We start from the raw sequence: 15,007 nt of genomic DNA, 5'->3' as shown, positions 1-15,007 counted from the left end.
ATGCATGTTTCCTCCATCCTGGCATGCATGTTTCCTCCATCCTGGCATGCATGTTTCCTCCATCCTGGCATGCATGTTTCCTCCATCCTGGCATACATGTTTCCTCCATCCTGGCATACATGTTTCCTCCATCCTGGCATACATGTTTCCTCCATCCTGGCATACATGTTTCCTCCATCCTGGCATGCATGTTTCCTCCATCCTGGCATGCATGTTTCCTCCATCCTGGCATGCATGTTTCCTCCATCCTGGCATACATGTTTCCTCTATCCTGGCATACATGTTTCCTCCATCCTGGCATGCATGTTTCCTCCATCCTGGCATGCATGTTTCCTCCATCCTGGCATGCATGTTTCCTCCATCCTGGCATGCATGTTTCCTCCATCCTGGCATGCATGTTTCCTCCATCCTGGCATACATGTTTCCTCCATCCTGGCATACATGTTTCCTCCATCCTGGCATACATGTTTCCTCCATCCTGGCATACATGTTTCCCCATCCTGCCATGCATGTTTCCTCCATCCTGGCATGTATGTTTCCTCCATCCTGGCATACATGTTTCCTCCATCCTGGCATACATGTTTCCTCCATCCTGGCATACATGTTTCCTCCATCCTGGCATACATGTTTCCCCATCCTGCCATGCATGTTTCCTCCATCCTGGCATGTATGTTTCCTCCATCCTGGCATGCATGTTTCCTCCATCCTGGCATGCATGTTTTCCCCATCCTGGCATACATGTTTCCTCCATCCTGGCATACATGTTTCCTCCATCCTGGCATACATGTTTCCCCCATCCTGGCATGCATGTTTCCTCCATCCTGGCATACATGTTTCCCCCATCCTGGCATACATGTTTCCTCCATCCTGGCATACATGTTTCCTCCATCCTGGCATGTATGCTATCCCATCCTGGCATGCATGTTTCCTCCATCCTAGCATATATGTTTCCCCTATCCTGGCATGTATGATTCCCCATCCTGGCATGCATGTTTCCTCCATCCTGGCATGCATGTTTCCTCCATCCTGGCATGCATGTTTCCTCCATCCTGCCATGCATGTTTCCTCATCCTGCCATGTATGTTTCCTCCATCCTGGCATGCATGTTTCCTCCATGCTGGCATACATGTTTCCTCCATCCTGGCATACATGTTTCCTCCATGCTGGCATACATGTTTTCCCCATCCTGGCATACATGTTTCCTCCATCCTGGCATGCATGTTTCCTCCATCCTGGCATGCATGTTTCCTCCATCCTGGCATGCATGTTTCCCCATCCTGGCATGCATGTTTCCCCCATCCTGGCATACATGTTTCCTCCATCCTGGCATACATGTTTCCTCCATCCTGGCATGTATGTTATCCCATCCTGGCATGCATGTTTCCCCCATCCTGGCATACATGTTTCCTCCATGCTGGCATACATGTTTTCCCCATCCTGGCATACATGTTTCCTCCATCCTGGCATGCATGTTTCCTCCATCCTGGCATGCATGTTTCCTCCATCCTGGCATGCATGTTTCCCCCATCCTGGCATACATGTTTCCTCCATCCTGGCATACATGTTTCCTCCATCCTGGCATGTATGTTATCCCATCCTGGCAGGCATGTTTCCTCCATCCTGGCATGCATGTTTCCTCCATCCTAGCATACATGTTTCCCCTATCCTGGCATGTATGATTCCCCATCCTGGCATGCATGTTTCCTCCATCCTGGCATGCATGTTTCCTCCATCCTGCCATGCATGTTTCCTCATCCTGCCATGTATGTTTCCTCCATCCTGGCATGCATGTTTCCTCCATGCTGGCATACATGTTTCCTCCATCCTGGCATACATGTTTCCTCCATGCTGGCATGCATGTTTCCTCCATGCTGGCATACATGTTTCCTCCATCCTGGCATGCATGTTTCCTCCATGCTGGCATACATGTTTCCCCATCCTGGCATACATGTTTCCTCCATCCTGGCATGCATGTTTCCTCCATCCTGACATGCATGTTTCCTCCATCCTGGCATGCATGTTTCCCCATCCTGGCATGCATGTTTCCCCATCCTGGCATACATGTTTCCTCCATCCTGGCATGTATGTTTCCTCATCCTGCCATGTATGTTTCCTCATCCTGGCATGCATGTTTCCCCATCCTGGCATGCATGTTTCCTCATCCTGCCATGCATGTTTCCTCCATCCTGCCATGCATGTTTCCCCATCCTGGCATACATGTTTCCTCCATCCTGGCATGCATGTTTCCCCATCCTGGCATGCATGTTTCCCCATCCTGGCATACATGTTTCCTCCATCCTGGCATGCATGTTTCCCCATCCTGGCATGCATGTTTCCCCATCCTGGCATACATGTTTCCTCCATCCTGGCATACATGTTTCCTCCATCCTGGCATACATGTTTCCTCCATCCTGGCATACATGTTTCCTCCATCCTGGCATACATGTTTCCTCCATCCTGGCATACATGTTTCCCCCATCCTGGCATGCATGTTTCCCCATCCTGGCATACATGTTTCCCCATCCTGGCATGCATGTTTCCTCCATCCTGGCATGCATGTTTCCTCCATCCTGGCATACATGTTTCCCCCATCCTGGCATGTATGTTATCCCATCCTGGCATGCATGTTTCCTCCATCCTGGCATGCATGTTTCCTCCATCCTGGCATGCATGTTTCCTCCATCCTGGCATGCATGTTTCCCCATCCTGGCATGCATGTTTCCCCATCCTGGCATGCATGTTTCCTCCATCCTGGCATGTATGTTTCCTCATCCTGCCATGTATGTTTCCTCATCCTGCCATGTATGTTTCCTCATCCTGCCATGCATGTTTCCTCCATCCTGGCATACATGTTTCCCCCATCCTGGCATGTATGTTTCCTCATCCTGCCATGCATGTTTCCTCCATCCTGCCATGCATGTTTCCCCATCCTGACATACATGTTTCCTCCATCCTGGCATGCATGTTTCCCCATCCTGGCATGCATGTTTCCCCATCCTGGCATACATGTTTCCTCCATCCTGGCATGCATGTTTCCCCATCCTGGCATGCATGTTTCCCCATCCTGGCATACATGTTTCCTCCATCCTGGCATACATGTTTCCTCCATCCTGGCATACATGTTTCCTCCATCCTGGCATACATGTTTCCTCCATCCTGGCATACATGTTTCCTCCATCCTGGCATACATGTTTCCCCCATCCTGGCATGCATGTTTCCCCATCCTGGCATGCATGTTTCCTCCATCCTGGCATGCATGTTTCCTCCATCCTGGCATACATGTTTCCCCCATCCTGGCATGTATGTTATCCGATCCTGGCATGCATGTTTCCTCCATCCTGGCATGCATGTTTCCTCCATCCTGGCATGCATGTTTCCTCCATCCTGGCATACATGTTTCCCCTATCCTGGCATGTATGATTCCCCATCCTGGCATGCATGTTTCCTCCATCCTGGCATGCATGTTTCCTCCATCCTGGCATGCATGTTTCCTCATCCTGCCATGTATGTTTCCTCCATCCTGGCATGCATGTTTCCTCCATCCTGCCATGCATGTTTCCTCCATCCTGGCATACATGTTTCCTCCATGCTGGCATACATGTTTCCTCCATCCTGGCATGCATGTTTCCTCCATCCTGGCATACATGTTTCCTCCATGCTGGCATACATGTTTCCTCCATCCTGGCATACATGTTTCCTCCATGCTGGCATACATGTTTCCCCCATCCTGGCATACATGTTTCCTCCATCCTGGCATACATGCTTCCCCTATCCTAGCATACATGTTTCCTCCATCCTAGCATACATGTTTCCTCCATCCTGGCATGCATGTTTCCTCCATCCTGGCATGCATGTTTCCTCATCCTGCCATGCATGTTTCCTCCATCCTGGCATGCATGTTTCCTCCATCCTGGCATGCATGTTTCCCCATCCTGGCATACATGTTTCCTCCATCCTGGCATGCATGTTTCCTCCATCCTGACATGCATGTTTCCTCCATCCTGGCATGCATGTTTCCCCATCCTGGCATGCATGTTTCCCCATCCTGGCATACATGTTTCCCCCATCCTGGCATGCATGTTTCCTCCATCCTGGCATGCATGTTTCCCCATCCTGGCATACATGTTTCCTCCATCCTGGCATGCATGTTTCCCCATCCTGGCATGCATGTTTCCCCATCCTGGCATACATGTTTCCTCCATCCTGGCATGTATGTTTCCCCATCCTGGCATACATGTTTCCTCCATCCTGGCATACATGTTTCCTCTGTCCTGGCATGCATGTTTCCTCCATCCTGGCATGCATGTTTCCTCCATCCTGGCATGCATGTTTCCCCATCCTGGCATACATGTTTCCTCCATCCTGGCATGCATGTTTCCTCCATCCTGGCATACATGTTTCCTCCATCCTGGCATGTATGTTTCCCCCATCCTGGCAGGCATGTTTCCTCCATCCTGGCATGCATGTTTCCTCCATCCTGGCATGCATGTTTCCCCCATCCTGGCATACATGTTTCCTCCATCCTGGCATACATGTTTCCTCCATCCTGGCATGTATGTTTCCCCCATCCTGGCAGGCATGTTTCCTCCATCCTGGCATACATGTTTCCTCCATCCTGGCATACATGTTTCCTCCATCCTGGCATGTATGTTTCCCCCACCCCACGCTGGCATGTTTCCTCCATCCTGGCATGCATGTTTCCTCCATCCTGGCATACATGTTTCCTCCATCCTGGCATGTATGTTTCCCCATCCTGGCATACATGTTTCCTCCATCCTGGCATACATGTTTCCTCTGTCCTGGCATGCATGTTTCCTCCCATCCTGACATGTATGTTTCCTCCATCCTGGCATGCATGTTTCCTCCATCCTGGCATGCATGTTTCCTCCATCCTGGCATGCATGTTTCCCTATCCTGGCATACATGTTTCCTCCATCCTGGCATGCATGTTTCCCCATCCTGGCATGCATGTTTCCCCCATCCTGGCATGCATGTTTCCTCCATCCTGGCATGCATGTTTCCCCATCCTGGCATGCATGTTTCCCCATCCTGGCATACATGTTTCCTCCATCCTGGCATGCATGTTTCCCCATCCTGGCATGCATGTTTCCCCCATCCTGGCATGCATGTTTCCCCATCCTGGCATGCATGTTTCCTCCATCCTTGCATACATGTTTCCTCCATCCTGGCATGCATGTTTCCTCCATCCTGGCATGCATGTTTCCTCCATCCTGGCATGCATGTTTCCCCATCCTGGCATACATGTTTCCTCCATCCTGGCATGCATGTTTCCCCATCCTGGCATGCATGTTTCCCCCATCCTGGCATACATGTTTCCCCCATCCTGGCATACATGTTTCCTCCATCCTGGCATACATGTTTCCTCCATCCTGGCATACATGTTTCCCCCATCCTGGCATGCATGTTTCCCCATCCTGGCATACATGTTTCCTCCATCCTGGCATACATGTTTCCTCCATCCTGGCATACATGTTTCCCCCATCCTGGCATGCATGTTTCCCCATCCTGGCATGCATGTTTCCTCCATCCTGGCATACATGTTTCCTCCATCCTGGCATGCATGTTTCCCCCATCCTGGCATGCATGTTTCCTCCATCCTGGCATACATGTTTCCTCCATCCTGGCATACATGTTTCCTCCATCCTGGCATGCATGTTTCCTCCATCCTGGCATGCATGTTTCCTCCATCCTGGCATACATGTTTCCTCCATCCTGGCATGCATGTTTCCCCCATCCTGGCATACATGTTTCCTCCATCCTGGCATGCATGTTTCCTCCATCCTGGCATTCATGTTTCCCCCATCCTGGCATACATGTTTCCTCCATCCTGGCATGCATGTTTCCCCCATCCTGGCATACATGTTTCCTCCATCCTGGCATACATGTTTCCTCCATCCTGGCATACATGTTTCCTCCATCCTGGCATGCATGTTTCCCCCATCCTGGCATACATGTTTCCTCCATCCTGGCATGCATGTTTCCTCCATCCTGGCATGCATGTTTCCTCCATCCTGGCATACATGTTTCCTCCATCCTGGCATGCATGTTTCCCCCATCCTGGCATACATGTTTCCTCCATCCTGGCATGCATGTTTCCTCCATCCTGGCATGCATGTTTCCTCCATCCTGGCATGCATGTTTCCTCCATCCTGGCATACATGTTTCCTCCATCCTGGCATACATGTTTCCCCCATCCTGGCATGCATGTTTCCTGCATCCTGGCATACATGTTTCCTCCATCCTGGCATACATGTTTCCTCCATCCTGGCATGCATGTTTCCTCCATCCTGGCATACATGTTTCCTCCATCCTGGCATACATGTTTCCCCCATCCTGGCATGCATGTTTCCTCCATCCTGGCATACATGTTTCCCCCATCCTGGCATACATGTTTCCTCCATCCTGGCATACATGTTTCCTCCATCCTGGCATACATGTTTCCCCCATCCTGGCATGCATGTTTCCCCCATCCTGGCATACATGTTTCCTCCATCCTGGCATACATGTTTCCTCCATCCTGGCATACATGTTTCCCCCATCCTGGCATGCATGTTTCCTCCATCCTGGCATACATGTTTCCTCCATCCTGGCATACATGTTTCCCCCATCCTGGCATGCATGTTTCCTCCATCCTGGCATACATGTTTCCTCCATCCTGGCATGCATGTTTCCTCCATCCTGGCATGCATGTTTTCCCCATCCTGGCATGCATGTTTCCTCCATCCTGGCATGCATGTTTTCCCCATCCTGGCATGCATGTTTCTTCCATCCTGGCATACATGTTTCCTCCATCCTGGCATGCATGTTTTCCCCATCCTGGCATGCATGTTTCCTCCATCCTGGCATGCATGTTTCCCCCATCCTGCCATGCATGTTTCCTCCATCCTGACATACATGTTTCCTCCATCCTGCCATGCATGTTTCCTCCATCCTGCCATGCATGTTTCCTCCATCCTGGCATGCATGTTTCCTCCATCCTGCCATGCATGTTTCCTCCATCCTGCCATGCATGTTTCCTCCATCCTGGCATGCATGTTTTCCTCCATCTTGGCATGCATGTTTTCCCCATCATGGCATACATGTTTCCTCCATCCTGGCATACATGTTTCCTCCATCCTGGCATACATGTTTCCTCCATCCTGGCATGCATGTTTCCTCCATCCTGGCATACATGTTTCCTCCATCCTGGCATACATGTTTCCTCCATCCTGGCATACATGTTTCCTCCATCCTGGCATGCATGTTTCCTCCATCCTGGCATGCATGTTTCCTCCATCCTGGCATGCATGTTTCCTCCATCCTGGCATGCATGTTTCCTCCATCCTGGCATGTATGTTTCCTCCATCCTGCCATGCTTGTTTCCTCCATCCTGGCATGCATGTTTCCTCCATCCTGGCATACATGTTTCCTCCATCCTGGCATACATGTTTCCTCCATCCTGGCATGCATGTTTCCTCCATCCTGGCATGCATGTTTCCTCCATCCTGGTATGCATGTTTCCTCCATTCTGGCATGCATGTTTCCTCCATCCTGCCATGCATGTTTCCTCCATCCTGGCATGCATGTTTCCCCATCCTGGCATGTATGTTTCCTCCATCCTGGCATGTATGTTTCCTCCATCCTGCCATGCATGTTTCCTCCATCCTGGCATGTATGTTTCCTCCATCCTGGCATGTATGTTTCCTCCATCCTGGCATGCATGTTTCCTCCATCCTGGCATGCATGTTTCCTCCATCCTGGCATACATGTTTCCTCCATCCTGGCATACATGTTTCCTCCATCCTGGCATGCATGTTTCCTCCATCCTGGCATGCATGTTTCCTCCATCCTGGTATGCATGTTTCCTCCATTCTGGCATGCATGTTTCCTCCATCCTGCCATGCATGTTTCCTCCATCCTGGCATGCATGTTTCCCCATCCTGGCATGTATGTTTCCTCCATCCTGGCATGTATGTTTCCTCCATCCTGCCATGCATGTTTCCTCCATCCTGGCATGTATGTTTCCTCCATCCTGGCATGTATGTTTCCTCCATCCTGGCATGCATGTTTCCTCCATCCTGGCATACATGTTTCCTCCATCCTGGCATACATGTTTCCTCCATCCTGGCATACATGTTTCCTCCATCCTGCCATGCATGTTTCCTCCATCCTGGCATGCATGTTTCCTCCATCCTGGCATGCATGTTTCCTCCATCCTGGTATGCATGTTTCCTCCATTCTGGCATGCATGTTTCCTCCATCCTGCCATGCATGTTTCCTCCATTCTGGCATACATGTTTCCTCCATCCTGGCATGCATGTTTCCTCCATCCTGGCATGCATGTTTCCTCCATCCTGGCATGCATGTTTCCCCATCCTGGCATGCATGTTTCCCCCATCCTGGCATACATGTTTCCTCCATCCTGGCATACATGTTTCCTCCATCCTGGCATGTATGTTATCCCATCCTGGCAGGCATGTTTCCTCCATCCTGGCATGCATGTTTCCTCCATCCTAGCATACATGTTTCCCCTATCCTGGCATGTATGATTCCCCATCCTGGCATGCATGTTTCCTCCATCCTGGCATGCATGTTTCCTCCATCCTGCCATGCATGTTTCCTCATCCTGCCATGTATGTTTCCTCCATCCTGGCATGCATGTTTCCTCCATGCTGGCATACATGTTTCCTCCATCCTGGCATACATGTTTCCTCCATGCTGGCATGCATGTTTCCTCCATGCTGGCATACATGTTTCCTCCATCCTGGCATGCATGTTTCCTCCATCCTGGCATACATGTTTCCTCCATCCTGGCATACATGTTTCCTCCATCCTGGCATGCATGTTTCCTCCATCCTGACATGCATGTTTCCTCCATCCTGGCATGCATGTTTCCCCATCCTGGCATGCATGTTTCCCCATCCTGGCATACATGTTTCCTCCATCCTGGCATGTATGTTTCCTCATCCTGCCATGTATGTTTCCTCATCCTGGCATGCATGTTTCCCCATCCTGGCATGCATGTTTCCTCATCCTGCCATGCATGTTTCCTCCATCCTGGCATGCATGTTTCCTCCATCCTGGCATGCATGTTTCCCCATCCTGGCATGCATGTTTCCCCCATCCTGGCATACATGTTTCCTCCATCCTGGCATACATGTTTCCTCCATCCTGGCATGTATGTTATCCCATCCTGGCAGGCATGTTTCCTCCATCCTGGCATGCATGTTTCCTCCATCCTAGCATACATGTTTCCCCTATCCTGGCATGTATGATTCCCCATCCTGGCATGCATGTTTCCTCCATCCTGGCATGCATGTTTCCTCCATCCTGCCATGCATGTTTCCTCATCCTGCCATGTATGTTTCCTCCATCCTGGCATGCATGTTTCCTCCATGCTGGCATACATGTTTCCTCCATCCTGGCATACATGTTTCCTCCATGCTGGCATGCATGTTTCCTCCATGCTGGCATACATGTTTCCTCCATCCTGGCATGCATGTTTCCTCCATCCTGGCATACATGTTTCCTCCATCCTGGCATACATGTTTCCTCCATCCTGGCATGCATGTTTCCTCCATCCTGACATGCATGTTTCCTCCATCCTGGCATGCATGTTTCCCCATCCTGGCATGCATGTTTCCCCATCCTGGCATACATGTTTCCTCCATCCTGGCATGTATGTTTCCTCATCCTGCCATGTATGTTTCCTCATCCTGGCATGCATGTTTCCCCATCCTGGCATGCATGTTTCCTCATCCTGCCATGCATGTTTCCTCCATCCTGGCATACATGTTTCCCCCATCCTGGCATGTATGTTTCCTCATCCTGCCATGCATGTTTCCTCCATCCTGCCATGCATGTTTCCCCATCCTGGCATACATGTTTCCTCCATCCTGGCATGCATGTTTCCCCATCCTGGCATGCATGTTTCCCCATCCTGGCATACATGTTTCCTCCATCCTGGCATGCATGTTTCCCCATCCTGGCATGCATGTTTCCCCATCCTGGCATACATGTTTCCTCCATCCTGGCATACATGTTTCCTCCATCCTGGCATACATGTTTCCTCCATCCTGGCATACATGTTTCCTCCATCCTGGCATACATGTTTCCTCCATCCTGGCATACATGTTTCCCCCATCCTGGCATGCATGTTTCCCCATCCTGGCATACATGTTTCCCCATCCTGGCATGCATGTTTCCTCCATCCTGGCATGCATGTTTCCTCCATCCTGGCATACATGTTTCCCCCATCCTGGCATGTATGTTATCCCATCCTGGCATGCATGTTTCCTCCATCCTGGCATGCATGTTTCCTCCATCCTGGCATGCATGTTTCCTCCATCCTGGCATGCATGTTTCCCCATCCTGGCATGCATGTTTCCCCATCCTGGCATACATGTTTCCTCCATCCTGGCATGTATGTTTCCTCATCCTGCCATGTATGTTTCCTCATCCTGCCATGTATGTTTCCTCATCCTGCCATGCATGTTTCCTCCATCCTGGCATACATGTTTCCCCCATCCTGGCATGTATGTTTCCTCATCCTGCCATGCATGTTTCCTCCATCCTGCCATGCATGTTTCCCCATCCTGACATACATGTTTCCTCCATCCTGGCATGCATGTTTCCCCATCCTGGCATGCATGTTTCCCCATCCTGGCATACATGTTTCCTCCATCCTGGCATGCATGTTTCCCCATCCTGGCATGCATGTTTCCCCATCCTGGCATACATGTTTCCTCCATCCTGGCATACATGTTTCCTCCATCCTGGCATACATGTTTCCTCCATCCTGGCATACATGTTTCCTCCATCCTGGCATACATGTTTCCCCCATCCTGGCATGCATGTTTCCCCATCCTGGCATACATGTTTCCCCATCCTGGCATGCATGTTTCCTCCATCCTGGCATGCATGTTTCCTCCATCCTGGCATACATGTTTCCCCCATCCTGGCATGTATGTTATCCCATCCTGGCATGCATGTTTCCTCCATCCTGGCATGCATGTTTCCTCCATCCTGGCATGCATGTTTCCTCCATCCTGGCATACATGTTTCCCCTATCCTGGCATGTATGATTCCCCATCCTGGCATGCATGTTTCCTCCATCCTGGCATGCATGTTTCCTCCATCCTGGCATGCATGTTTCCTCATCCTGCCATGTATGTTTCCTCCATCCTGGCATGCATGTTTCCTCCATCCTGCCATGCATGTTTCCTCCATCCTGGCATACATGTTTCCTCCATGCTGGCATACATGTTTCCTCCATCCTGGCATGCATGTTTCCTCCATCCTGGCATACATGTTTCCTCCATGCTGGCATACATGTTTCCTCCATCCTGGCATACATGTTTCCTCCATGCTGGCATACATGTTTCCCCCATCCTGGCATACATGTTTCCTCCATCCTGGCATACATGCTTCCTCCATCCTGGCATGTATGTTTCCCCATCCTGGCATACATGTTTCCTCCATCCTGGCATACATGTTTCCTCTGTCCTGGCATGCATGTTTCCTCCCATCCTGACATGTATGTTTCCTCCATCCTGGCATGCATGTTTCCTCCATCCTGGCATGCATGTTTCCTCCATCCTGGCATGCATGTTTCCCTATCCTGGCATACATGTTTCCTCCATCCTGGCATGCATGTTTCCCCATCCTGGCATGCATGTTTCCCCCATCCTGGCATGCATGTTTCCTCCATCCTGGCATGCATGTTTCCCCATCCTGGCATGCATGTTTCCCCATCCTGGCATACATGTTTCCTCCATCCTGGCATGCATGTTTCCCCATCCTGGCATGCATGTTTCCCCCATCCTGGCATGCATGTTTCCCCATCCTGGCATGCATGTTTCCTCCATCCTTGCATACATGTTTCCTCCATCCTGGCATGCATGTTTCCTCCATCCTGGCATGCATGTTTCCTCCATCCTGGCATGCATGTTTCCCCATCCTGGCATACATGTTTCCTCCATCCTGGCATGCATGTTTCCCCATCCTGGCATGCATGTTTCCCCCATCCTGGCATACATGTTTCCCCCATCCTGGCATACATGTTTCCTCCATCCTGGCATACATGTTTCCTCCATCCTGGCATACATGTTTCCCCCATCCTGGCATGCATGTTTCCCCATCCTGGCATACATGTTTCCTCCATCCTGGCATACATGTTTCCTCCATCCTGGCATACATGTTTCCCCCATCCTGGCATGCATGTTTCCCCATCCTGGCATGCATGTTTCCTCCATCCTGGCATACATGTTTCCTCCATCCTGGCATGCATGTTTCCCCCATCCTGGCATGCATGTTTCCTCCATCCTGGCATACATGTTTCCTCCATCCTGGCATACATGTTTCCTCCATCCTGGCATGCATGTTTCCTCCATCCTGGCATGCATGTTTCCTCCATCCTGGCATACATGTTTCCTCCATCCTGGCATGCATGTTTCCCCCATCCTGGCATACATGTTTCCTCCATCCTGGCATGCATGTTTCCTCCATCCTGGCATACATGTTTCCTCCATCCTGGCATGCATGTTTCCCCCATCCTGGCATACATGTTTCCTCCATCCTGGCATGCATGTTTCCTCCATCCTGGCATGCATGTTTCCTCCATCCTGGCATACATGTTTCCTCCATCCTGGCATGCATGTTTCCCCCATCCTGGCATACATGTTTCCTCCATCCTGGCATGCATGTTTCCTCCATCCTGGCATGCATGTTTCCTCCATCCTGGCATACATGTTTCCTCCATCCTGGCATACATGTTTCCCCCATCCTGGCATGCATGTTTCCTGCATCCTGGCATACATGTTTCCTCCATCCTGGCATACATGTTTCCTCCATCCTGGCATGCATGTTTCCTCCATCCTGGCATACATGTTTCCTCCATCCTGGCATACATGTTTCCCCCATCCTGGCATGCATGTTTCCTCCATCCTGGCATACATGTTTCCCCCATCCTGGCATACATGTTTCCTCCATCCTGGCATACATGTTTCCTCCATCCTGGCATACATGTTTCCTTCATCCTGGCATGCATGTTTCCCCCATCCTGGCATACATGTTTCCTCCATCCTGGCATACATGTTTCCTCCATCCTGGCATACATGTTTCCCCCATCCTGGCATGCATGTTTCCTCCATCCTGGCATACATGTTTCCTCCATCCTGGCATACATGTTTCCCCCATCCTGGCATGCATGTTTCCTCCATCCTGGCATACATGTTTCCTCCATCCTGGCATGCATGTTTCCTCCATCCTGGCATGCATGTTTTCCCCATCCTGGCATGCATGTTTCCTCCATCCTGGCATGCATGTTTTCCCCATCCTGGCATGCATGTTTCTTCCATCCTGGCATACATGTTTCCTCCATCCTGGCATGCATGTTTTCCCCATCCTGGCATGCATGTTTCCTCCATCCTGGCATGCATGTTTCCCCCATCCTGCCATGCATGTTTCCTCCATCCTGACATACATGTTTCCTCCATCCTGCCATGCATGTTTCCTCCATCCTGCCATGCATGTTTCCTCCATCCTGGCATGCATGTTTCCTCCATCCTGCCATGCATGTTTCCTCCATCCTGCCATGCATGTTTCCTCCATCCTGGCATGCATGTTTTCCTCCATCTTGGCATGCATGTTTTCCCCATCCTGGCATACATGTTTCCTCCATCCTGGCATACATGTTTCCTCCATCCTGGCATACATGTTTCCTCCATCCTGGCATGCATGTTTCCTCCATCCTGGCATACATGTTTCCTCCATCCTGGCATACATGTTTCCTCCATCCTGGCATACATGTTTCCTCCATCCTGGCATGCATGTTTCCTCCATCCTGGCATGCATGTTTCCTCCATCCTGGCATGCATGTTTCCTCCATCCTGGCATGCATGTTTCCTCCATCCTGGCATGTATGTTTCCTCCATCCTGCCATGCTTGTTTCCTCCATCCTGGCATGCATGTTTCCTCCATCCTGGCATACATGTTTCCTCCATCCTGGCATACATGTTTCCTCCATCCTGGCATGCATGTTTCCTCCATCCTGGCATGCATGTTTCCTCCTTCCTGGTATGCATGTTTCCTCCATTCTGGCATGCATGTTTCCTCCATCCTGCCATGCATGTTTCCTCCATCCTGGCATGCATGTTTCCCCATCCTGGCATGTATGTTTCCTCCATCCTGGCATGTATGTTTCCTCCATCCTGCCATGCATGTTTCCTCCATCCTGGCATGCATGTTTCCTCCATCCTGGTATGCATGTTTCCTCCATTCTGGCATGCATGTTTCCTCCATCCTGCCATGCATGTTTCCTCCATTCTGGCATACATGTTTCCTCCATCCTGGCATGCATGTTTCCTCCATCCTGGCATGCATGTTTCCTCCATCCTGCCATGCATGTTTCCTCCATCCTGGCATACATGTTTCCTCCATCCTGGCATGCATGTTTCCTCCATCCTGGCATACATGTTTCCTCCATCCTGTCATGCATGTTTCCCCCATCCTGGCATGTATGTTTCCCCCATCCTGGCATGCATGTTTCCTCCATCCTGGCATGCATGTTTCCTCCATCCTGCCATGCATGTTTCCTCCATCCTGGCATGCATGTTTCCCCATCCTGGCATGTATGTTTTCCCCATCCTGGCATGCATGTTTCCTCCATCCTGCCATGCATGTTTCCTCCATCCTGGCATGCATGTTTCCTCCATCCTGGCATGCATGTTTCCCCATCCTGGCATGCATGTTTCCTCCATCCTGGCATGCATGTTTCCTCCATCCTGGCATGCATGTTTCCCCCATCCTGGCATGCATGTTTCCCCATCCTGGCATGCATGTTTCCCCATCCTGGCATGCATGTTTTCCCCATCCTGGCATGCATGTTTCCTCCATCCTGGCATGCATGTTTCCTCCATCCTGGCATGCATGTTTCCTCCATCTTGGCATGCATGTTTCCTCCATCCTGGCATGCATGTTTCCTCCATCCTGGCATACATGTTTCCCC

Source organism: Anomaloglossus baeobatrachus, chromosome 11 (genome assembly GCF_048569485.1).
Source record: "Anomaloglossus baeobatrachus isolate aAnoBae1 chromosome 11, aAnoBae1.hap1, whole genome shotgun sequence".
Taxonomy (NCBI): Eukaryota; Metazoa; Chordata; class Amphibia; order Anura; family Aromobatidae; genus Anomaloglossus; species Anomaloglossus baeobatrachus.
The sequence above is the reverse complement of the archived record's forward strand: the minus strand, read 5'-3'. Positions refer to the sequence as shown.